This window comes from Stenella coeruleoalba (assembly GCF_951394435.1).
Source record: "Stenella coeruleoalba genome assembly, chromosome: 10".
Lineage (NCBI taxonomy): Eukaryota > Metazoa > Chordata > Mammalia > Artiodactyla > Delphinidae > Stenella > Stenella coeruleoalba.
This window is the reverse complement of record NC_137156.1, coordinates 84,977,734-85,004,720: the sequence shown is the minus strand read 5'-3', so window position 1 is coordinate 85,004,720 and position 26,987 is coordinate 84,977,734. Positions and strand designations below refer to the sequence as shown.

Genomic DNA, 26,987 nt, shown 5'->3' with positions numbered 1-26,987 from the left:
ATAATGAAAAATAAGCAGCACCTCCTGCTGTGTGCCAAAGTCCCATTCTGTCAGAGAAGAACCTATAAAAAACCTTCTGTGACAAGGTGTCTGATGGATTCAGTCAAACTACATAGCACCATTATATATGGAGAACGTTTCTTTCCTTATCAAACAGAAACTCTAAAATAAGCATACCAGTTCAAGCTTCCAACATAAGCGTTATATTGGAGTTCATGAGAAGTAATAGCAATTAGTGTATTGGGCATTTATAACTTCATTCTGACATATAATAAATGCTTCACACAGAAATTCTGAAAGCACTTTACCTGAAATCACCAACTAGTCAAAGGATGAATCGGAGATAATGCTTAGGTAACTCAAAAGACATTTCTGTGGATTTTCTAGAAAGTATTTTCATGAAGGCTAAATTGCCAACTGAAAATTGTTACCCCCGAACAAACCCTATCAACATGTTCTTTGCTGTCTCACCTTGCAACATGTCTTCTTTTGATTCTTCTGAAGTATGAAAATGAAAGGCTGAAACATTAGGTACTCAATAAACGCAGGTTAAAATTTTCCACTATGAAAATACCTCCCGGGGCTTCCCTGGTGACGCAGTGGTTGGGAGTCCGCCTGCCGATGCAGGGGACACGGGTTCGTGCCCCAGTCCGGGAAGATCCCACATGCCGCGGAGCGGCTGGTCCCGTGAGCCATGGCCGCTGAGCCTGCACGTCCGGAGCCTGTGCTCCGCAACGGGAGAAGCCACAGCAGTGAGAGGCCTGCGTATCGCAAAAAAAAAAACCTCCCTAAGTCAGCATTTTTTTCACGTTCTCCCCTTGGAAATCATATAACAGCAACAAGAAGTCGGGGGAAAAAGTCTGCAAACTCCATTTACAATGAAGCTAAGGTATAGATGTAACACAGAGACATGTATATGATCTGCTGAAACAGCTTAGATAGGGAAAAAGAGAGGAAAATTTTAAAAAATGAGATGATTGAGAGGGCCCAGCAACAGTGGGTATCAGAAAGAGTCAGGAATGATACACTTCCTGAAGGTGAGAGCGTCTCCCTGTGGTGAAAGAATTATATCCGGCAGTGGCAATAAGAGGTCAGAAAATGTAGTAGACAGGGTTGGCAACTGAGAAAACTCTTTGACTTGGTTCAATTTACAGGAGCAGACGAGGTGGGCCTATACGAATCATCACATCAATACCATATTTTTAGGAGTGCCATATCTGCATATTTGTCCCTGTGGTAGTAAAGAAGGAGACAGCTTTCAGTCTGTGAACTTGGAGGACTTCCCCTGCTCTTCCCCATTCTGAACACTTCCACCACCACAAATCTGCAAATAGCCAACCCACTCAGATGAGTAATAAGAAAGTTCTAGACATGCATCAGCACAAAGATATAACGTGAAACCTGCAGCAAAGAACAGCAAACTGTTTAAAAAACACATTTACCATAAAATATTGTCACAAAGCAGAAAAAAAATTACAGCTAAAAATATCATGGAGTATTCTGAAAACGTGAGGTAGCAACCACCACTAGGAACACCACAAAGAAGAATGCAAGAACACTGAATAAATGCAAGAATTTAGGGAAAACAATGAGGGATAAAAAAGGAGGATATAAAATGGGATGTGTATGAATAGAGCATAGAATAGAAGTAGAATACAAAAACAAAAATTTAGGAGGGACCTCACTTATGGCAAGATGAAGTAGATGTACTTTTCAATATTCCTCCCACTAAGTACAGCTAAAAACTCTGGAAATCTATCTATCTATAAAACAATCATAGGAAGATTCTGAAAGTTGAAGCTAAGATGGCAGGCTCATTAAGGATCTTGGGACCCAAGGAATAACACAGTGCTGTGTTCCCTGGTTGATTTTTTTGTTCGTTTAATTTTGCCTCATATATATCAGACTGAATATTGGAAAAGCCAGCAATCCAGAAATGCGAAAGCGTGCAGACGAAACTAGGACCCAACCAAAGCCTGCTCTCTCTAGCCAAAGGATCAGGAAAGGGGACAAGAAACATTTAAATAACGGCCACTATACTCCAGCCAAATAACATACGAAAAAACTGTGGCCCTTGCCCCAGCCATGACAGCAAAGGCCAAGTTAGAAGCAACTCAGTGTCCCTGCTGGGGTAGTATCACAGAACAGAGTCAGGAGTTTCATGCCTCTTGGGCATCAATAATGCTTCTCCTACCTTGTGGTATCAGTGGAGGCCACATATAGAGATCAATAACAAGGCACCCTCCCAACCAGGGTTTTACCATCAGAGGTCTAGTGAGAAACTAGAAATCCTACTACCACCTAGCAGCAATGAGAAGCTCTTCCCATCTTGAATGTCAACAGACACAATGAGAGGAACTTGGACTTCCACCCCCCTAGCACTAAGGAGGCACCCCTCCTTCCCCTGTTGGAATGGTGTCAGAAGAGACTACCTAAAATAAAAGGTTTAAAAAAGACCCAGAGTCACCTAATAATTCAAATGTTCAGGTTTCAATGAAAAAATAATCACTCATGATACCAAGAACAAGAAAAAGCTCTTCTTTAAAAAAGGGCAATCAATAAACACAAACACTGAGATGACAGCAGTGTTAGAATTATCTGGCAAAGATCTTAAACAATCATCATAAAAATGCTTCAATAAGCAATTATTAACACAGACGAAACAATTTTAAAAAGTAGAAAACTCTCAGCAAAGAAATAAAAGATACAGAGAAGGACCAAATGAAAAATTTTGAACTTGAGAAGTATAATAACTGAAATAAATAACTTAAAATTAAAGAACTCAGTGGATAGGCTCAACAGAAGAATGAAAGGAAAAGAGGAAAGAATTAGTGAACCTGAAGATAGAACAACAGAAGCTAACCAATCCGAAAATTGACTGGGGAAAAAAAAAGAACAGAGCCTAAAGGACCTGTGGGACTATAACAAAAGACCTAACATATTTGACATCAGAATCTCATAAGCATAAGAGAAAGAGAGTGGGGCTGAAGAGGTATTCAAAGAAATAATGAACCAAGTTCCCAATTTGGCAAAAGACATGAACCTTAAAGAAGCTTAGCTGGGGGACTTCCCTGGTGGTCCAGTGGTTACAACTCCACACTTCTACTGCAGGGGGCATGGGTTCGATCCCTGGTCAGGGAACTAAGGTCCCACATGCTGTGACCAAAAAATAAAAATTTGGGGAAAAAAAAAAAAACCTCTTTAAAAAAAAAGACGCTTAATAAAGGCCCAAAGGACAAACCCCCAAAAAGTACCCACCAAGGCATACCAGAGTCAAACTAAAAATGAAAAACAAAGAAAAGAATTGAAAGCAGCAAAAAGAAAACGATACCTTACCTATAGGAGAAAAACAGTTCAAATGTACAGTGGATTTATCACCAGAAACTAAGGCCAGAAAGATGTGGTACCACATTTTTAAGAACTGAAAGACGAGAACTGTTAACCGAGAATTGTATAAAAATATCCAGTGAAAATATCCTTAGGAATAAAGGGGAAACACAAAAGTTATATGCACCAAACAACAAGGCAAAAATTGATAAAACTGAAAGAAAAAATAGACATATCCAAAATTATAGTCTGAAATTACAACATCTCTCTTTCTCTCAACAATTGATAGAACAAGACAGAAAATCAGCAAGGATATAGGAGAAATCAACAACACCAACAATCAACAAGATCTAGTTCACATTTGTTGAACACTCAATCCACTAATATCAGAATACACTGTCTTTTCAAGAGCTTGTGAAATATGTACATTTACCAAAATAGGCCACATTCTTTCTCATGAAACAGATGTCAACAAATTTTTAAAAATTTAAACCATAGACAGCATGTTTTCTGACTAAAATGGAATCAAAACATATAGAAATAAATAATAGAAAGAGGAAAATCTGAAAACACTTGGAGAATAAAACCACACCCACATGACAAAATCCAACATCCATTCATGATAAAAACTCAGCAAAGTAGCAATGTAGGGGAACTTCCTCAGCTTGATAAAGCACATCTACAAATCAATGAAGGCTGTAACAAAACAAATGCATTACAAATGTACAAAACAACTCACTGAAGGGCTTGAGCAGAAGGTACTGATCTACGTAACTTTAAGGGTTGAGCAGAATGTGCTGATCTAGGTAACTGTAACTGAGTGGATTCTTTAAGATGAAAGACAAGAGAAACTATAAATAAGCACTATGGTTTAGTTGATAAAGTTATTTCCTACAGGGGCACTGGTTAATAATTCTGATACCTTATAAATGTTTACTGGAATTAATAATAAAGTAAATGGATGACAAATGGTAGGAGTCAGGTTTCTTACTGTTTGAAGGGGATTTTAGAGATAAGGAAAGGGAGGAGGCTCTACTGACATATGTGGAAATGAATTAGAGGTGGGTACATTTCTATGAACCCATGTTTAGTCTAATATAGATACAAATAGTTACACATAAAAATATCATCAATATGAATTCATGTTTAGTCTAAACAGATACAGATAGGGAAAATTATCAGATGACACAATTTTTTAAATGGATAAAGGACATAAACAGAAATTACAGTGAAAAGGATGTACAAATGGAAAATAAGCACGTGAAAGGATGTTTAATCTCATCTATTGGGAAAATGCAAAATAAAACCACAATGAGGTATAACTATATACCTATCAGACAGGTTACAATAAAAAATACTGACAACACCCAATGCTCGTGAAGATATAGAGAAACCGGGTCCCTCATACATTGTTAGTTGGAATGTAAACTGGTACAGCCACTCTGGAAAATGGTTTGGCAGCTTCCTAAGAAATGAAACATGTAATTACCATAAGACCCAGCAATTGTACTCCTGGGCATTTATTCCACAGAAATGAAATTTTATGTTCACACAAAAACAGCTTTTAGCAGCTTTATTTGTAACAGCCAAAAACTGGAAACAACTCAGATGTTCTTCAGCAGATGGATGGTGAAATATCCTGATACCCACATCCCAGGAAATACTACCCAGCAATAAAAAGGGACAAACGACTGACAAAGCAGCAACCTGGATGAATCGCCAGAGAATAAAGCTGAGTCCAAAAAGTCAACCTTAACAGGTTACATACTGTATGCTTTCATTTATATAACATTCTAGAAACGACAATGGTATAGAGAGCAAATAGATATCAGTGGATGCTAGCGTCATGATTGTTAGGGAGCATGGAATAAAGAATGAAGTGGGTATGGCAATAAAAGGGCAACATGAAGGAACTTTGTGTTGATGGAAACTTCCTGTATCTTAACTGTATCCATGTCATTGTCCTGGGCATAGTATCATATTATAGTGTGGTACTGTATTGTGTCATAGTTTTACAAGATGTTATCATAGGGGGATTTCTGGGTAAAGGTTCCATGGGTTCTCTCTTCATTATTTCTTACAGCTGCCTATGAATCCACAATTATCTCAAAATGAAAAGTTCAATTTAATACCAACCCCCCTGCAAATTACCAGAGAAATGAGCATAAAATTGGAAGGAAAACAAGTAGAAACAGCTACTGTGGAAAACACGGTAGGAGATTCAGAAAGAGAAAACAAACAAAACTAAGACAAAACGAAGCTTAGTTTAAAAAAAAAATAGCTATAGGATGTAGGGAAAGAAGATGAAACATCTTTCATCTTAGAGTATTATTAGAGTCCCACAAAGAAGATCAGAATAATGGGAAATTAAATGCAGTTGGCTTCTTCACGTTGGAACTTTTAACTTTCAACTTTCTGGTTGATACCAGAAGAGGGTCAAACAACACCTACAAAACACTCAAGGAAGTAAAGGGTGATGCAAAGATTTTATATCCCTCCAGGAATAAGGCTCTTAAAACACACATGTATACACACAGTTTTGACCATTGAAGAACTCAGAGATGATGTTTCCCATGAGCCTTTCTTGATGAAACTACCAGAGGACAAACTTCCTCTAACAAAGAGATAACTGAGGAACTATGGCAGAAACACTAGTGGGCACTGAATAGGTTTAACTGTAGAAATAAAACAGAAATGAACACAGGAATTAGTCATAAACATTGTATACTTTGCAATATAGGAATGATAGAAATGACAGGTATTAGGAAGGAAAGGGGGAGGAAGGATTGAGATAGCAATAGATAAGACCTCAAGAAAATGAAAAACATTTCTAAGTTTTTTAAAACCCAGAGCCAAACTAAAGAGAAAAAATGCTAGACATATATTTGCAGCTCATACTACATGAAATGGCCCAGGTAAAACAATAAGAAAATATTAAAATCTCAAAAACTATATGGAAATTAGGTTACAGGTAAATCCTCCCCTCTCTTTCACACACACACATACATATAATGCAATTAAAAAATACCAGCTTTTAAAAAACTGATAAATTACACATGCTAATGAGGGTCAGTGAAACGGACACTCTCAAACAATGCTAGTGGCATTGAAAGTGAAAATGACTCTTTGAAAAGCAATGTATCAAATATCAAAAAAAAACAACAACCTTGTACTAAGACCTTCAAATGTTTATACAAAAAAAATGTTCATACCCAGTAATTTCTTCTGGGTCTCTATAAAAAGATAATCCTGAGCTTAGAAAAGGGCATATAACAAGGCTGTAATTTATGGAAGAGTAAGTATGTCCCATTCCTTTTAATGAATTTTACATGCACTAAATATTTTAATCCTCATAGCTTTATAGTACTACGGTAGATACTAGAAAAAGATAGATAACAAGACAGAAATGCTTACAAAATAACATTAAGAGACAAAACAGGAATTTATCAAACATATACAGATATATTCTATGATTGCTGCCACATGGAAACATTTAGCAAGGCCCATGTAGTACTAAAGCTCTGGAATATGTTTACCAAAAACTTTGCAGAGTTTTCTTTATAAAACTCAGTAATTTCTTTTAAAAGACAGCTAGAGAAATAAGTGGGAGGAGGGGAAGATTAAAAGAGAGGGAGAGAGAAAGAGATGCATGCAGCTTGACTAAACGCTTGCAATTTGGAAAAACATATCTTACGGCCCTTACGGGTTTCTTTTAATTATTGTCCTAAAGCAGAGGTAGCAAACTGTCTTCAGTTTCACCATGTGGCCCACTAGGCAATTTTTATTGGCATTCTGCAATTAACATATGCTCTACTTTTCTCTCTTTCCTGCTCTGCTTTTCCTTTCAATTTATTATTCTTTCACTCCTCTTTTTTCTCCACTGTGGTCTACACTGTAGCCCATACATCTGATAGGCCACTTCATCAGAATTGCCTGGAGGGCAACTGACATCCACAGAGATACCTGGGCTCTACCCTAGGCCTATAGGTATCAATACCATTGGAGACGGTCCAGGAATCTGCATCTAACATGTTTCCTGTGGGATTACTGCTCACAGGACACTTTGAAAACCACTCTTGAATCGAACACATAACACTTGCTCCTTATGTAGGCTTTGGAAGGAAAGGATGAAGGACAGACAAACACAGATCTTTCCTGGGTCACCAAAACTCCACAGAACCGGGTAAACACACTGGGTTAGAGTCAGAGTTCTTTAGATACAAGTTATGAGCAATTAAAGCAATTTAAGAACTTAGGGAAATCACACACACACACACACACACACACACACACACACACACACACACACACACACACACACACACACACACACACACACACTTTTTTTTTTTTTTAACCAATTCAGGAAATTTCAAATAGCACCATGTAGGTGGTCTTTTCTTCCTGTCCCTTACTTCAACCAGACTAGCTGTCTGCCTTTATCTGTTTCACACTTAATATTCCATGAAATTTTTCACTTAATAAAATGTTCTGCTTCTCAAGTAAAAGGTTTGAAAAATTATTGGTATGGTTCTACCAAAAACCTCTTAAACTGATTTGCCATATCCACAGTACACAGAAATATAAGGTCAAAGATAGACATGTCCAGGGCTTTAATAAAAGAAAGAAAAGTAAATCATCTGCTCCCTTCTAGTTTTCTGAAGTGTAAGATTGAACCCTGTTGAGAAATCCAAACATCATGGACTTTATTTCTCAGATCAATTAATTTCTTACGTTTGATCTTAGACTTGATCTGTTAGGTCAACTGATTTTTACCTCCTCTAATGATTGACACAAAAGAAAATCCAAAGGTCTACTCATCCTCCAAGAGTCAATTCAAATATTATATCCCCAAGTGAAGATTCTTTAACGTCTTCAGTCACAGTTAAAGAATCCTTCCCTTTTTGCTGCTGTACTTCACAGGCCTTTAACACAGAACTGGAAATGATGGTTTACCTATCTATATCCCCTTAGACAATGGCCAAGGTGTAAACATTCATCTCAGGAAATCCTGGCATAATAGATACATTAAGATGATTGCATGAATCTAATTACAGAGCAAAAGATTCAGTCCTCTCCTCTAGATAATTCTGTAGTACCTTCAAAACATATTAGGAAAGTGTTACCCATTTAAAATGTGTCTTCTATCTTTGGATTTACTTTCTTGCTTTTTGATCTTCATTTGTGGTGAAAATGTTACAAGAATGATGTTGCCTGCTGCCGAGTTCAAGTTGAAAAAGGCATTATATTGAGGTGCAGTCTGAAACATGACAGCATATGTAAATGTGTTGGTGATGCTAAAAATACATGGATAAATGATGCATGACATCCACAGAGTATGCACAACTTTGTATTTATATAGTACCTACATGTAGACATTAGGATTCTATTTATGCGTTTGCCAAGAAAGGGAAAAGTGTCTACATATGTCTCGTAAATATGGATCCGGGCTCATGCCCAATGCAGATGCTGCAGAGAGACGGGAATGGGGAAAGGGGCGTGCTGCTCTGGGAGCAGCCTGTCTATCAGATCATTTCCCCAGAATAGGTTTCTGGAAACAGGAACAAAGATGATGGCCTGTAGACAATGGAAATTTATCCAAAGAGGATGAAAATTGTCTTCCACAGGGTTTCAGCATTGTGTATAATTTCTTATAATTCTTTGAAAACTGGCAATCTAGAAATGTCATGTGCAGTTGCCTTTAGTTAAGAGAACCCAAGCATCCTCATTTCCCAAGTACGAAAACACGAGAGCTCTGCCTATTCCTTGTCTTATAACCAGGATAGTGACTTGTAAGGAGACAAAGGTTTTCAAAAAAAGAATGATATCACTGATGCGTTATGTGTTTAAGGACTTTGCCCTTAGAGTCAGAAAAACCAGAATTAGACGCCCAGTTTTAGCACTAAGCGTCTCTGTGACCTTGGGCCTCCCAGCCTGACTCTTCTTATCTGTAATATGGACATTATTAAGTACCCACCTCAGAGTAAAAACTCAGAGCAGAGTTTTTAAAATTTAAATGATATAATGGTGGTAAAATGATTAGCACCGTGACAGAACATTTTAAAATGCAAAACACTGTAGCTATTCATTACATTTATCTTTTACTAATCTTTCTCCTTTGCATACAATAGGGTTTACTTCTTCATTTAGAATGACATTAGACTAAATAATATTTTAATATTCTCACCCTGAAATGTGAATGTATAATTTCAACAAAGTTTAGAATGTACATGCTTTCCCCAAATCTGGATTTTTTTCCATTTATATTATTGTTTTATCACATCTTACTCTGAAAAGTCTTGGACTGTTTTAGTCAATTCAGAACATCCATGATTAAAGAGTTCATCTTATGACATTCAAAAAGTTAAATCAAATTCCAGGTCAACCATCTTATTCTGCCTTCTGATATTCCTTTCAAATTAGTATGGGAAACGTGCTGGGTGTGCCACCGCGGACAGGAGTGGTGGAATAGAGTGCATTTAGTCTGGGGAAGTGAAGGAGTTTCTATAATCTCCTTCTTTCCCTCAGCAGCCTCAATGTAAAGTACATAACTGTCATTTTTACAATAGGAAAAGTGACTGACTTGTACAGTATCAGCTTTTACTGCAAAAGAATTAACATCTATAACCACTTGATTAGCATTGTTACCAAAAAGGTCTTGTCCTTATTGTATACGTGAGTCATAATGTTCAATGATGCAGAATGCCTACCTTGAATTGGGAAACTTGGCTCTTTACAAGCATAACTTTACAGTCTAATCCACATGAGGGACAAGAAGGAAACAAAATAGTGTGGGGAGAGAAGGGATTTTTGCTCTTCTCCTTTCTATTGATTCTTTGACTTTTGGTCATCCTCTCCTCTGCCCCTTCCTCTCTAACCTCCTTGTTCATTTCTTAATGACATAAAAAGAATATGGGGCAGGAAATAAAGGCTCAGACACTGAACAGCAAATACACTGATAGAAGTCTGTTTCATTTACTAGCTCAAATTCCACAGATGAAGGATTTGATCTTTATAGTAAAAATATTCCAGAGTAATACCATTCAAGCGTGAGTCCCAAAGTGCCAATTCACCACCAACTCAACCTATTTGACAGTGGATTTCTACTCTTCTAACTCCGGAAAGCCTGACACATATAGAGATAAGTATATGCTAAACTAGTACATTATAAGGTCTGATATGCCACAGTCATTATTCTCTCTAAAAGAATTTTCTTTAAATATCACAAGAAATATACTCTTCTTAAGTACACACAAGCACTATCTTTGTACCATAATTAATAATAAATGAGGAACCTAAATATTTTAAACAAGTAAAGGAATATTCTTAAATGTGGTAGCTTAGCTTACAGAACACAGAAAAGGCTCACTATCATTTTAAATAATAGCAATACAATTTTAATAAGGTTGCATTTTTTTTTATTAAGTACATTTAAACACTCCTTCTGATCTTTCATATTATACTCAGCAGTTAAGCAGATTTATTTGTGGAGCTTTTGTAACCACCTCATTTAACATTAGGTATATCTTTTAGTTTAATTAAAGCATTCCTCTCCCTCCGTAGTAGTCAATTGTTTTCAGTTCATCCATTATGTATAATTGTTTTCTTTGATCCATTCAAAACCTGGCTATTTTTCATGGCTAATTAAATCAACACTTGACCACTGCATTTAATGCTTAACTCAGTTTCATTTCTAATCTTGTGTACCTGGGCTCCTGCACCTAACATGCCTTGAAAACACTGCACACATTATGTTAAAGTTGCATACCGCCTGCAACTAGTCCCTGGAAGTAGAGGCAAAGTGTATATTTCAGGATTTCCAGCAGAGGGCAGTCAAGCAAGAATAATCACTTTCGCAAGAGGAGAAATTGATGATGATGTTTCCTGATATTTTTTCAAATCAAATTAACATCAGAGTATGAGTGTATATGTGTGTTCGGGTTGGGAGTGGGTGGAAAAAATGTATCCTTTGCGAGCCAACTCATTTCTCACTTAACCTCTTTCTCAGCTGAATAAGAGCCACTATGTGCACAAGATAAGAGACAAGATATTTTCAAAACACTCTTAGTATTAAAACCAAAGCCATAAATTCTGTTACGACAACTGACATTTTCATCACTCTACTTTGGCGTATTTTACATTTTAAGGATTTTAAGAATAAGTTCGCATCACTGAAGAAAGTAATCAAAGTTTTGAAGCATATGATTCCTTGCCAAGATATGACTGAAATAAACACATTTCAATTAAAAACTAATAATCGAAACAAAAGGAAGCTGGATTCAGTTTCACAAGAAAAACAAATTAGAAGATATATTCTCTAGCAGGAGGTGGGATTTCTCACCCACAAAATGCTCAGTTATAATATGATTAACAACTCTTACCTGCCATCCCTTGTAGCTGTGTTCTCAATTCCTTACCATCTATTCCTTTTCAAGAAGGTCTTCACTACCAATTAGAAACATTGCACCAGGAGTCACTTGGCTAGGGATATGGAAGTTCAGTTCCTTTTACTCTTACACCCAGTGGTGTGCTGGTAATTGTTTAATAACCACCTCTAGAGAAGGAAAAGTCCCCAACTTGTTGATTTTGCCCATTTCCACAGTGTAAATATTCCCACCTGGTTAACTGTGAATTGCCAACATGAAGTTACTGAACACAGAACTGGGAAGAGATGTAGGGTAGCACACCAAGAGATTGTATTTCCAACCTAGAGATACAGCAGATGTAAAAAAAACTCAACAGCAAAGAAAGTAGTGAAATAATTAGGAAGTGATGACTTTTGAGTATTTATTACCTTTGTTTATAATTTATTTAATGTTAAGTTGGTATAATTTAATTTTTAATAATGGCTATGTTTAACAATGGCTCACAAAATCATTGAAAATTTAACAGTCAGCTCTCGGGAGCTGGTATGAACTAACTCTAGAACACCATGAATGTGTCAGACCTTCCAGTTCTTAGACCTAAGAGAAGCAAGGCAAGGAAACAGAAGGCAGTCAAGAAGGAGAATCAGTGTCCTTTTCATTTAGGGCGTTCCATCATCTCTTACAACCAAGTTCTCCAGGCATGTAAAACCCTATCCCCTTCATGGATTATACTCTAATTTTTAAAATTAATTTTTCTCCTAGAGACATATTTTCGTATTTAATAATTTATACGCCACCTTCATAGTTTTTTCTGCCATATCTGTAAACATCTTTTGTTACTTGACTCAAAAAAAAAACAGAAACCCTCAACTTCTGAGAAAAACATCACATCCATAAAGGGAAAACCATTATCATTTTTTATAAATAGGCATAAACCTAACAAATAATGAAAGCAAATTGTCAGTAAATTCTAGCTAGATACTACTACTGACTGAAAGCTTTATATCTGAGGCTTGCTCTCTTTTTGTCAAAAATATATCACAGCAAGTTTTAATAAGGAGTTAAAAACATATTACCACTGATCGAGACTTTCTCCTTGACAGAATCAGAAAAACTGAAGCTGATTTAGGCTCACTATGTAATTCAACATTGTTTATTTTTACGTCCATATCCTTGCACATAAAATGCCTTAGTGCACACTCTAAAATCACCTTGCCTTCCACTAGAGGTGCATACTCCTAGTTCTTTATAGCACAAATATCCTACCAATCATGTAGGCTTAAAATCCCCAGAATAAAAATTTCCTTCTCCAGATTTCAGGCGCTATTAATCCTGCTTCAACAGCCACTGTCTTGGGCTTCCCTGGTGGCGCAGTGGTTAAGAATCCACCTGCCAATGTAGGGGACACGGGTTCGAGCCCTGGTCTGGGAAGCCATGAAGCAACTAAGCCCATGAGCCACAACTACTGAGCCTGCGTGCCACAACTACTGAAGCCCACGCACCTGGAGCCCGTGCTCCGCAACAAAAGAAGCCACCGCAATGAGAAGCCTGCACACCGCAACAAAGAGTAGCTCCCGCTCACCGCAACTAGAGAAAGCCCGCATGCAGCAACGAAGACCCAAAATTAAAAAAAAATTTTAATTAAAAAAAATTTAAAAAGCCACTGTCTTTGCATAAATGAACTTATCTACGAAACAGAAACAGACTCACAGGTATAGAAAACAGACTAGTGGTTGACAAGGGTGGGGGGAGAATGGATTGGGAGTTTCAGATTAGCAGATGCAAACTATTATATATACAATGGATGAAGAACAAAGTCCTACTGTATAGCACAGGGAACTATATTCAATATCCTGTGATAAACCATAATGGAACAGAATATGAAAAAGAATATATATATATGTATGTATAACTGAATCACTTCATCGTACAATAGAAATTAACACAACACTGTAAATCAACTATACTTCAATAAAGTTTTTTAAAAAGTCAATGTCTTTGTATAAATTTGTACAAATGAATTAATCTCTGCTAATCCTGAGTTTCCCAGTCAGTTATTTTGAAGATTAAAAGCATTTATCACAGAAATTTCCTGGAATGAACTAAGTGCTCAAAAAAATGCTAGCTATGAGTATAAATTTAAGCACAGGCAAATTTTATGCCTGACTGTGTATTACCTTCAACAAACCAAAATGTACTTCGTAAAAAAACATAAAAACAAAAACACTAGCTATACTTACTGCTCTGGGTGGAGTCAGGATTATTAATAAACTTAGCTATTTGGTTTCTCACTCCACAGCAAATTAGACACATTAAATTAGAAACAGACACACACTACCCAGGATTACTATTCTTAAAGCAGAAAGAAATATTAGTTAATTACTGACCATTCATGAGAAAACAACCCATCAAAACCAGAATTATGGACAGGTTTTTTAAAAGTAAGAGTAGTGAGGGACTGTGGAGCACCAGAGCCAGGGGCTGACACCTCCCAATAGATCCGGAGAGTGTCATTAAAGAACAATTGAGACGAGGACTCAGCGTTATCAAGGAAAGTTTAAAATATGTTCGATTATCTGTTCATTTAATGGGTAAGTGTATATAGCACATTTCGGAATTCTTATCAACCTGTTTAAATTTATTAAAGTTGGTTAATGTATACACAATTTGATGGTTTTGTTTTCTAGGCATAGAAAAAGATTGGAAAAATATATGCTAAAATCTTAATATTTGTTATTTCTGAATTTAGGATTATGGGTGGTTTTAATGTCCTTTTGTGTGATAATTTCCAAGTTTCCAAAAAGAACATGTGCTACTTTTTAATCCATAAAAAAACAATGTGTATTACAAAAAAAAACATTAAGGGATCAATCTCACTTCTTGAGAAACTGGTTAAAATTAAATCTGCTTCTATCAATGTTGTTGACTGAATCATTACTGTTAGATCTTCAATCAAGTGTTAGTAATTCAGATTCACATAAACATAAAGAACACATCATTTCAGGTCTATTCCCATTGATTAACGCTGACTTAAACTTCTTTGTAATGAGTATGACAAATTTATATCTTTTTTTGTCATCGTTTGCTGAGTACTTTTCTGTTGAGTTTTTCTTAGAACATGTGAAGAAGTGTAAATCAAATGTAATAAGAAAACATGGATTCCAGAACTCAAAAGACTGTTGAAGGAACAAATGAAATTGTGGCTGTGAACGTGATTCAAAAACACTATCATAAAAACAATGCCAGTTTATATTAGTATTATCATATATTTCATTCAGCTCTAAAACTCTCCAATTTTAGCTTTAGAATTTGTGAATGTGTTCTGAATAGAAGATGTTGTCAGATAAGGCTCTTTAGATAATTGAGGTCTTAAAAGTATTTTTTCTCACTTTAGTAATGTCCAGGAAAGCCCAAATCATATAATTGAGTTAAAAAGTAAAAAGCAAATAATGCAAGTCTTAGATAGACATGATGTAAGGAATACTCAAGTTTCCTCTCTAACTGTGGTTTCTTCACTCTATCTGCCTGCCTATCTATCTATCCATTGGTCCAGCCATCCAGCCATCCATCCAGCCATCCACCCACCCATCCATGTCTATTTGCTTATCTATCATCTATCCACTCATGCATCTCTTCCTTTATATCATGAACTTATCAGGGAAATTTCGGAAAGCTCTGCCTCTCACCAAAACAATGCACATTTATACGAAACTGTATGAAACAAGGCAAATGATTCACAAACCATCCATGCATCTGAAGAATCTCTGCTCTGTTTTCATGCACTTTTCCATTTTTTATACATAATCTCCTGTTTGGATATTTTAAGCATTAATAAATTGATACTGATTCTACTGTTTCATAGGAAAGATTTAAAGATATTCTAATACTTGTTTGCTGGAATTTCACAACATGTGCGGTGTTTACCACTCCCCTCCCCGCAGCGCACCACCATTCCATACACTGAGCGATCAGTGGGCACTTTTTTTTTTTTTTTTTTTTGGCGGTACGCGGGCCTCTCACTGTTGTGGCCTCTCCCGTTGCGGAGCATGGGCTCCGGACGCGCAGGCTCAGCGGCCATGGCTCACGGGCACAGCCGCTCCGCGGCATGTGGGATCTTCCCGGACCAGGGCACGAACCCGTGTCCCCTGCATCGGCAGGCGGACTCTCAACCACTGCGCCACCAGGGAAGCCCTCAGTGGGCACTTTTAATTTGTCAGTTCTGGAAAATTATTTATTTAATCACTTCTTGCCCTCTATTTCTCTCTCTCCTCTCTTTTAAAGATACGTTTAGGGACTTCCCTGGTGGCTCAGTAGATCCCGAAAAGAACCAAAGGTCTCCTGCTTGAGGGACTGATAGCTGGTTGCTGGTATTCTTTGCATTAGCCAGGGATGGATGACTTATTTCCAATTGTAAATATTCAATTCATCTCTTGTGTTTAGTCTCTGTCTTTACTGAGCCCTTTATTGTACCTCAGCTCTATACTGAATCTAAGGCCTCAAATTCTTGGTAGATTTTTGTGTTAGTTCAGGTCCTCCAAAAAGCAGAAGCCAAGATTGGTTACAAATCCAAGGATTGTATGAAGGAAAACACCTGTGTTAAAAGAAAATGGAGAGGGAGCTAGGTAAGACTGGGAAGGCAGGCAGACCACAAAGCAAGGTTGACCCCCCAGTAAGGAAAAGGAAAGAAGGCTGGAGCCCCACCCAGCTGCTGGGGCTCTTCGTCAGTTATGCTCCCCGCTGTAGTTGGATATCCAAAAGGCACATTCTCATGGCCACCACCATTTTCTTTTTTTTTGAAGAATTTTTATTTTTTATTTTATTTTATTTTATTTTTTTGCTGTGTTGTGTCTTCGTTGCTGCACGCAGGCTTTCTCTAGTTGTGGCGAGCGGGAGCTAATCTTCGTTATGGTGTGCGGGCTTCTCATTGCGGTGGCTTCTCTTGTTGCAGAGCACGGGCTCTAGGTGCATGGGCTTCGGTAGTTGTGGCACACGGGCTCAGCAGTTGCGGCTCTCGGGCTCTAGAGGGCAGGCTCAATAGTTGTGGCGCACAGGCTTAGCTGCTCCGTGGCATATGGGACCTTCCCGGACCAGGGATCAAACCCGTTTCCCCTCATTGGCAGGTGGATTCTTAACCACTGAGCCATCAGGGAAGTCCCACAATTTTCATCATGATTCTCCACATTCCTGGTTTTACTTAATGGAGTGTTGATTCTGCTACTTACTGCTTCTGTTGATGATTTTAATTCTATGGCTACATTTTCTAGTCTTTATGCTATTTCTTATCTCTCTGACATTCTTCATACGGTTTCCAATTTTATCTTCATTTGAGCTCATCTTTAACCTTTTTTTTTAAATACGTCTTTTTTCCCCCCTGAATTTTTAGTATAAAGCCAATACTCCATAAATTTTTCTTCTGTTAACTTTTTAATCAAACTTTTTATTTTGAGACAATTGTAGATTCACCTGCAATTATCAGATGTAATACAGAGAGGTATAGCTTTAACTTGGGTTCCTCTACTGTTAGAATCTTGCAAAACTATAGTCACAATCAGCATATGTATATTGATATAGTCAAGATACAGAACACTTCCATCATCAAAAGGATCCTTCATTTTGCCCTTCTGCAGCCACACATACCTCCTACTCCCACTCTCTCACCCTAACCACTGGCAACCACTAGTCTGTTCCCCATTTCTATAATTTTTACGTAACCTTTTTCTATTGGCTTTTACCACTTAACATAATCCCTGGAGATTCACTCAGGTTGGTCTTTTTTATTGCTGCGTTGTATTCCATGGTATAAATGTACCATGGTTTCTTTAACCACTCACCCACTGAGGACGTCTGGCTTGTATTCAGTTTTTCGTTATAATGAATAAAGCTGCTATAAATATTGACGTATATGTATTTGGGTGAACATAAGTCTTCACTTCTCTGTGATAAATGCCCAAGAATGTGACTGCTGAGTAATACTGTAGTTGTATGCTTAGTTAAGAAAGTTCCGAACTGTCTTTCAGAGTTAGCTGCAAGTGGCTGTACAATTTTACATCCCCTCAGCAATGTGAGACTGACCTGACTTCCCAGGTCAGCCACAACATTTAGTGCTGTCACTGTGTTTTATTTTAGTCCTTCTGACAGGTCTATAGTATAGTGATATCTCATTGTGGACTAGTATTTCTCAAGTGACTAATGAACGCCTTTACATGTGATGACTTGCCATCTTTACATCCTCTTCATTGAAATGTCTGTTCATGTCTTTTGCACATTTTTGAGTGGACTATTTATTTAATGCTGAGTTTTGTGAGATCTTTATACAGTTTAGAAACCAGTGCTTTGTCAGATATGTTCTCTCAGTAGGTAGCTTAATATTTATTTTTTAACAGGGCCTTTAAAGAGAAAAGTTTTTGTTTTGATGAAGTCCAATTTATCAATTTACGGATCGTATTTTTGGTGTTAAATCTAAGAACTCTTTGTCTAACCTTAAATATATGTTTACATTTAAGTTCATGATCCATTTTTAGATAATTTTAGTATAATGTGTGAAACTCAAGTAGTAGGTTTTTTTTAACCTATGGATATCCAGTGGTTCTAGTACCATTTGTTGAAAAGACTGTCTTCCATTGAATTGCTTTTGCCTCTTTGTCAAAAAGCAATTGAGTATCTTTGTGTGGGTTTATTTCTGTGTTATCTATTCTGTTCCATTGATTTGTGTATCTGTTCTTCCACCAATACCACACAGTTTTGATTTCTACGCTTATATAATAGGTCTTTAAATGGGGTAGGCTCATTCTTCTTCAAAATTGTTGTAGCTATTCTCCTTTCTTTCAATTTTGAAAAAAATTTTAAAATACTCTTATCTATATCTAAAAAATGGTTAGTAACATAATTTTTGTAAATATTTCCTTTATGTACATTTATAATCACATCAGACAGTGTTAATAGTTTTGCTCAACTGTCAAGCGCAATTTTAAAAACTCAAAAGGAGGTGGAAAATCTATTCTATTTATCCATAATTTTGTTTACCTTGTTTTCTGTCCCTCTCAATACTCCAAGGTTGCTTTGTCTATTGTTTTATTTCTTTTTAAAGACCCTTTTCCTTGGGACTTCCCTGGTGGTCAAGTGGTAAAGAATCTGCCTTCTTTCAGGGGACATGGGTTCAATCCCTGGTCGGGGAACTAAGAACCCACATGCCATGGGGCAACTATGCTCTCATGCCTCAACTAGAGAGACTGCATGCCGCAAACTACAGAGCCTGAGTGCTGTGGAGCCCTCACGCCACAACTAGAGAGAAGCCCATGTGCCACAATGAAAGATCCCACGTGCCATGACTAAAACCCAAAGCAGCCAAAAATAAAATAAAATAAATAAATAAAACAAAATAAATAAATACTTAAAAAATACATAAAGACAATTTTCCTTTATCTGAGGATGTTTTGACTTCTTCATTCCTATAGAATACTTTTACTGTATTTAGGATTGTAGGTTTACAGTTCTTTCCTTTCAGCACTTGAAAAATGTTGTGCTGCTCCCTTTTGGCCTCTATGGTTTCTCCAGAGAAATCTGCTTACATTTGAATTATGTCATTTCTCTCATTGTTTTCAGATGTTTTTTCCTTTAGTTTTTAGAAGTTTGGCTATGATATTTCTTTGTCTGCATTTATTATTAGGGTTTCTTTTCTGAGGTTTTCTCAGCTTCCTGAATCTGTAGATTCATATCTTTGAAATTGGCATCACTATTTCTTTGACTACTTTTTCATTCCTGCCATCTTTCAACTCTCCTTCCAGGACTCCAAAGACATGAATACTAGATCTTTTGTCATAGCCTCAAGGGTCCTTGAGGTTCTGTTCTTTTCTCTTTTTTTTGGTCTATTTCCTGTCTGTTGTTCAGATGAAATAATTTCTAATCTATAATGCAGTTTGGGAGCCTTATCACAGCCTGGTGAGTGAGAAAGTCTAGATTTCCTACTGATCCTTTGCTGGCATGGCAGGGAGATGGACCCACAGATTTTCTATGGTCACCTACATTACAGTGGTTATTGTCTAACAGTTTTTGTCTTCCTGTGTTTCCCCTTCCCTGGTCATTTGGCTAGAGAGAGCAGGCTTTTGTTGGGATGTGTGTATCTGTGCCTATGAAGCATTGCCAGGGGCCAGGTCCTCAGTTCCAAGTGTAGGCTATATGAGGGAAAAACAAAACCTGGAAACTCACAACCATGCTGTTCCACAACCCCCCTATCTCTAGCCAGTCTTTCCTCTTTTTCCCACCTTTCTTCTTAGGGTTTTAAAAATGTATAATGTCCAGGGGTGTTCGCTGAACTTAGCAGAAGGAATAGAGAAAGTATACCTACTCTATTTCCCTGGAAATTGAAGAAATATTTCTTTCACTTTTAAAACATTTTTGAAGTATATTTCCATTCCCTGCCTCAAATACCACAGTCTCCATCTTTTCTACTATAGAACCTTGTAACAAGGCTATACTTTTTTCCCCCTGATTACTTACCATTTAAGAAGACAAGCTCTGGGCTTCCCTGGTGGTGCCGTGGTTGAGAGTCTGCCTGCTGATGCAGGGGACGCAGGTTCGTGCCCCGGTCCGGGAAGATCCCACGTGCCGCGGAGCGGCTGGGCCCGTGAGCCATGGCCGCTGGGCCTGCGCGTCCGGAGCCTGTGCTCCGCAACGGGAGAGGCCACAACAGTGAGAGGCCTGCGTACTGCAAAAAAAAAAAAAAAAAAAAAAAAAATAAGAAGACATGCTCTATCCAGGTTCAGAAATTTTTTATGTTCTCTTTTATCCCCCGAGTGTCAACTTACTTATTCTTAGAATCCTTCTCTTTGTTTTTGTGTTAGGGGACCAGATAATATGAACTACACCTGGCCAATCTCCCCATATTTTCCCCTTTTATATAGGTAATATTTTTTTTAGCCATGAAATTCAAATCTGCCCTCAGGGTATGATTTTACACTCACAAAGTAATCACAATACCTGAAGTAGGATATATTTTAGATGTACACTATGAGTTCTATGACTATTCTACTCAAGTCTTCTTTCTGACCCTTCAACACACCAAACTCATTCCAACTTTAGGAGCTGTCTTGACTATTCCTTTTGTCTGAAATGTGCTTCAACTATATTTTTGGAAAACTGGCTCCTCACCACTGTTCAACCCAATCAATATGACCCCCTTAGAAATGCTGCTCCTAACTTCCCAACCTAAATTAGTCTATCCATTGCAGAGTATTCCTGATTTCATTAACCCACATTATTTTCTTTCCAGCATGTCTCAATATTTAAAATTACCTTGTTAATTAATTTACATATTTCACATTTGTTTTCTATCTTCTCTCTCTAGAGCATATATTTAATAAGGAAGAAAGTTTTCATTTTAATGAATGAACGAATACCTAGTATGCCACATGATAAAACAGTCTTATAATTGGTTTGAAATTTTGAATTTGGATGAAAAAATACTATATGTGGGATTGTCTTTCGTATATAATCCTTAGTTCATCATATAATAATGGACTCATGATATTTCCAATATCATAATTTATTTAAATACACATTAAGAAAAAACTCAGACCATATAAACCGTTACTACTGTTTTAAAAAAGAGAAACACTGGACTCGCTATATAATGTTTGTAGCAAATCCTGAGGTCAAACTTCTTGCATATTTTGTTCAAAAGAGAAGGACCAAAAAGGTAGTTGTTCTTTAGAATTTCAATGCAATTCGATGGAAGAAAATGTTATTTATTTATTTATATATGTATGTATGTATGGCAAAAAAAAAAAAAAAAAAGAAAAGAGCAGCTTTAGAACAGAATCTTTGGGAGGTCAAAAAAAAGTGAGAACAAATAAACTGAACTATATTTTAAAGTAATAACTCTGGGGAACAAGTTTAACATTCTGGAAATTTTAATTATCCAGTGGATTTCTCTCTGGCTTATAAGACACCAGTGCCTCCACCATTTTTGGAATTTGGACCATAGTGCATGCCCAGTATTGGTGCTCAGGATTAAGTATCCAAAGAGAAGAAGGTTAAGTGGAAATTTTCCTACTTCTTTGATCACGTGTCTATAGACTTTCTCATAGAAGATTGCTATGCAACAGCTCCATGCAACAATCATGTTCATAAAAATAATGTTTCGCATTATTTGTTCCTAATCCCTTTCCCTGCAAGTGTTTGTTGGGGTGCATAAGTGAAAGGAGGATGCATTTGCAGAGGCAATTACCCATTATTGTTGAGCAGCTCGGCAGCCTCTTGAGTAAACTCATGCATAATTTGTGCAGAAGATACTGTCTGCAATGCTTTCCCTACCCCCCGCCCGCCCGAGGGAGGGCACATTCTTCCACATTATGTGACCTCTTCTCCCACCCCTACCTTCACTCCCATCTCCACATGGCCAAATCCCAACTGCTTTTTCAGCTCAAGTGCCTTAATGACCCACTTAAAAAGTGATTTCCCCTCCTCTCAACCTCCCTTTAGAATTTAGCGATACCCCTCTTACTACATTTAGCTATAACCTGGGTGACAAAATATTTATGAACACATTTTAATCCATTAGATCGTAACTGACACTTCGTGAACAACTAACGGGTTGCCAGCTTCCTTACATTCTCCCCTCCAACTGCTCCCCACTTTCTGAAAACCGTTCTCCTACGCCAGCCCCTCACCTTTCCCATGCCATCCCACCCATGCTGCATACACAGGGATGCGACCTGTGTATGCTTGTTTGAAACACTCAGTGTGCACATTACATAATCTACACATATTCATATCTACACATATCTACTTTTATTAATATAGACTATAAGAAATGGGCTTCCCTGGTGGCGCAGTGGTTCAGAGTCCACCTGCCGATGCAGGGGACATGGGTTCGTGCCCGGGTCCAGGAAGATCCCACATGCCGCGGAGCGGCTGGGCCCGTGAGCCATGGCCACTGAGCCTGCGCGTCCGGAGCCTGTGCTCCGCAAGGGGAGAGGCCACAGCAGTGAGAGGCCCGCGTACCGCAAAAAAAATAAAAAAAAAAAGAATTGGTGGTTAACCTGAAATGTTGCCTTTTAACAGACAGTTTTCAAAACTTTTTACAAAGGGGGAAAAGACTGTTAAAAGGAGGCTCGCTGATAATGTAGAACATTTGCCTATTTTATGCCTCATTCTGTCAGTTTTAGCAATCTATATAGATGCATTTTGAAACTGATAAACAGAAAATTTGATTTATCTTTGATAAGAATATATGCCACTATACATACAGATAGCATTTAAATTTGCAAACACACTGTTCTTCATGTAAGGTACTGTATCATATAACCTATAAAAAAGAAAGAAGAAAAAAAGGAAGTACACTCCAGGAACCAAGCTCATGGACCAAAACCACAGCTCCTCAGAAAGCAATGACTGGCCTGGGATAGGCAAGTGAGCTCTCTCCTCCGTAACAGAGACTAAAAAGAAGGAATAGGGCAAAGATTGATTGCTTCACTCATCTGTCTCCACGTAGCTCAGAAAGTAAGAACTAACCTTGAAAATGAATCACATTATTCATCTCCTCAAAACCCTTATGTTTCTGGGGGGGAAAAAATCCCAGTTCTTATAATAGTCTGCAAAGTTCTACATGACCTGTGGCCCTGTTACATCTTTCCTCTAACCTCTTTATCCTCACGGTCTCTGTTCCAGGCATGCTGGCTTCCGTGCTGTTCTGCAATACCCTTGACACATTCCACCTAGAGACCTTTACCCTAACGATTCCCTCTGCCCATGACTCTTCCCCTATATACATGCATGGCCAAATGTTGCACTTCCTTCAGTCTTTCTGCGCAATGCTATCCTATTAAGGAGGCCTCGTCTGACATTCTGTCTAAAACTGCAACCTCTCTTCCTTATTCCCAGTACAGGGAGTCCTCCTCAGGCTATTCTCATTATTTTTACCTTTAGAACTTATCACTCCCTAACATTTTTCTTATTTTTGATGTTTATTGCTGAGTGTCTATCTCCACACACTAGGGTATAAACTCTAGGAGGACAGGTGTTTCTAATCTCTTCATTACTACCTGTGTTTAGGTTCTTAGAACAATGCTTGGAATGACGAGCACTCAGTAAATATTTGTTGGAGGAATAAATGGAAAATTGTTTTCTAATATGTGCCCAGGGAGTAGAAAAGGTCAGATGCTAAAGAGAAGCATAAACTAAACGTAAAGAAGAGAGTCAGACAAATGTTGGTGAGGGTGTGGGGAAAAGGGAACCCTCGTATGATGTTGGTGGGAGTGTAAACTGGTGCAGCCACTTTGGAAAACAGTATGGAGGTTCCTCATAAAACTAAAAATAGAGTTACCAAATGACCCAGCAATTCTACTCTGAGATATATATCCAAATAAAATGAAAACACTAATTCAAAAAGATACATGCACCTCAATGTTCATAGCAGCACTATTTATAATTGCCAAGATATGGAAGCAAACTAAGTGTCCATTAACAGATGGATGGTTAAAGAAGATGTGGTGTGTGTGTGTGTGTATATATATATATATATATATACATATATACACACCTAATATATATAGGAATATTACTCAGCCATAAAAAAGAATGAAATTCTGACACCTGCAGCAACATGGATGGATTTGGAGGGCCTTACACTAAGTGAAATAAACCAGACAGAATAAGACAAATACTGTATGATATCACTTACATGTGGAATCTGAAAAATACAACAAACTAGTGAATATAACAAAAAGAAGCAGACTTACAGACCTAGAAAACAAACTACTGGTCACCAGTGGGGAGAGAGAAAGGGGCAGGGACAATGCAGGGGTAGGGAGTAAGAGGTATAAACTATTAAGTATAAAATAAGCTACAAGGATATACTGTACAACATAGGGAATATAGCTAATATTTTATAATAACTATAAATGGAGTATAACCTTTAAAAATTGTGAATCACTATATTATATACCTGTAACCTACATAATATTGTAAAGCAACTATACTTCAATAGAAAACATATTTTTAAAAAAGAGAGACAGAGATGAGAGGCAGAGGAAGAGAGCTTGCTGCGTCCTTCAGAGCCCAAGGCTCCACAGCCATCCTGAAGTCATTCTCCACCCTTCCTCTTACTATGCAGGACACGCCTACAAAATAACCATCCTCTTCTATATAAGTCAGTTCCAAAAAATCACTATGGCTTGAACTCAGAATCTAATTAATACAATTAAGAAGGCCAAAGCCAAGTTGATTTATTTCTATCTTTTGACCGCCCTCCCTTGATCTGTCACAATGCCTCGCATACAGTGCACATATTTATGTTAAACAAATAAATGCAACCTTGCTTATATGAAATCTAACTTGCTAAGGTATTTGCACCACAGTAAGGAATTCTTGTATTGCCACTGCTTACAGTCAGAAGTTCAGACTGATGATGTATTTACTTGCCTGAGTTACCTTAGTCTGGTTCGCTAGTAAATTAATTTCCTTACGTGGCAGGTCAGTGTTCGTGCATCTTATTTTAACATAGGGCAATCCACCTAATGGCTCAATTCATGTGTTGGGTGGTGATCTCCATTTCTCTTCTGCTAAGGTCCGTAATCAATGTATCATCAGTGTGTAATCAGCACATGTCTTTGCCTAATGGTTATGCATTAATTTCATTGCAAGATCTATTTGTGTATTCCTGAAAGAAATCAACAGCTCAAAGCTTAAGTGTAACACACCATAGATTATTACTTTGCCCTTGAAAAAGGGATATTCTATGACTGGATTACAAGTACACAACATACTAATGGTACATTTATGATGTCCAATTGTGTTCCTGCAAAGAAAGACTGGAATACATGTTTTGCAAGAATTTTAGAATTAAATATCATATCATAAAAAAGATAGTTATTAGTCTATCAAAGGGAGGACTTGGAAAATTCAATCAACTCGGGAAGAGTTACATCTTCCCTAAATTTTCATTTCCTCCCTAGAAATTTCTGTTTGAGAAATTTTTTCCCTTAAATAAATATATAAGACATTTTTTTCCTCTTCTTTCAATGCACCTAGTACAGAGGAAAGTTTAAATGTAGTTGTGCTGATAGTTTTTTTAAAAAAAGATTCCATAGGAAACCTAAGAGAGAATTGAAAAAGAATCTTTTGTTTCCTTCCATTATATTCTAGGACTTCTTGATATTGTTTTGTTAAAAAGTCATGAAGAGAAGAAATAAAACTGATTTTATTCACAGATGACACGACTATTTATCTAGAAAATCCCCAAAGATTCTACCAAAAACTCCTGGAATGAATGATATAAGTAGAGCAAGGTTGTAGAATATAAGATTAATATACAAAACTTAATTGCTTTCTTAGATAAAAGCAATGTCTACCAAACAATGAGAATAAGGAATTGTAACAATATAATTTACATTTATAATAGCACTAAAAAATAAAATAATGAAGTATCAATCTGAAATATGTACAAGTCTTCTGTATGTGGAAAATTACAACGAAATAATCAAAGATGAAAATAAATGGGAAGAAGCTCGATGTTCGTGAATTAGAAGACTCAATGTCAATTCTTCCCAGCTTGATCTACAGGTTCAACATAATTCCATTCAAAACAACAGCAAGATACTTTGTAGATATCTGTACTAATTCTAAAATGTATATGGAAAAGCAAAAGTTTTAGAGTAGTCAATACAGTATTGAAGAAGAACAAAGTTGGAAGACTCAAACTATTTGATTTCAAGACTTACTATAAAACTACAATAATCGAGATATGATGGGTTTGGTGAAAGAACAGACACATAGGTCAACAGAATAGAATCGAGAGCCCAGAGATAGACTCACACAAATATAATCAATTGATATCTCACAAAGCAGCAAAGGCAATCGATGGAGAAATGTAGACTTATCAGCAAATAGTGTTGAAAAATTGTACATCCATATACAAATGAATAAACCTAGACACAGACCTTAATTAAAATTCTCAAATTGTATCATACGCCTCAATGCAAAATAGAAAACTATTAAACTTTTATAAGAGAACATAAGAGAAAATCAAAGTAACTTTAGGTTTGATGATGGGTTTTTTTTAAAATATACAACACCAAAAGCAAAAAGCCCTATTTAAAAATGAGCAGAAGACCTGAAAAGTTACCTTACCACAGAAGATATACACATGGAAAATAAGCATATGAAAATATGGACATCATTTTTCATTATGGAGATGCAAATTAAAACAATAATAAGAAACTACACAGCTATTAGAATGGCTTAAATTAAAAAAAAAAAACTTACAATACAATTGTTGGTAAGGATGCAGAGCAACAG

At 37.1% G+C, this 26,987-nt stretch overlaps 1 long non-coding RNA gene across 1 annotated transcript in view; it reads right to left on the bottom strand.

The window, feature by feature from the left end:
• LOC307192705 overlaps nucleotides 1–26,987 on the bottom strand; it is a 796,377-nt gene that overhangs the window by 496,211 nt on the left and 273,179 nt on the right. The window contains exon 4 of the long non-coding RNA XR_013830162.1: nucleotides 20,190–20,397. This is a non-coding gene — a long non-coding RNA (uncharacterized lncRNA). The remainder of the gene's footprint in view (nucleotides 1–20,189; nucleotides 20,398–26,987) is intronic.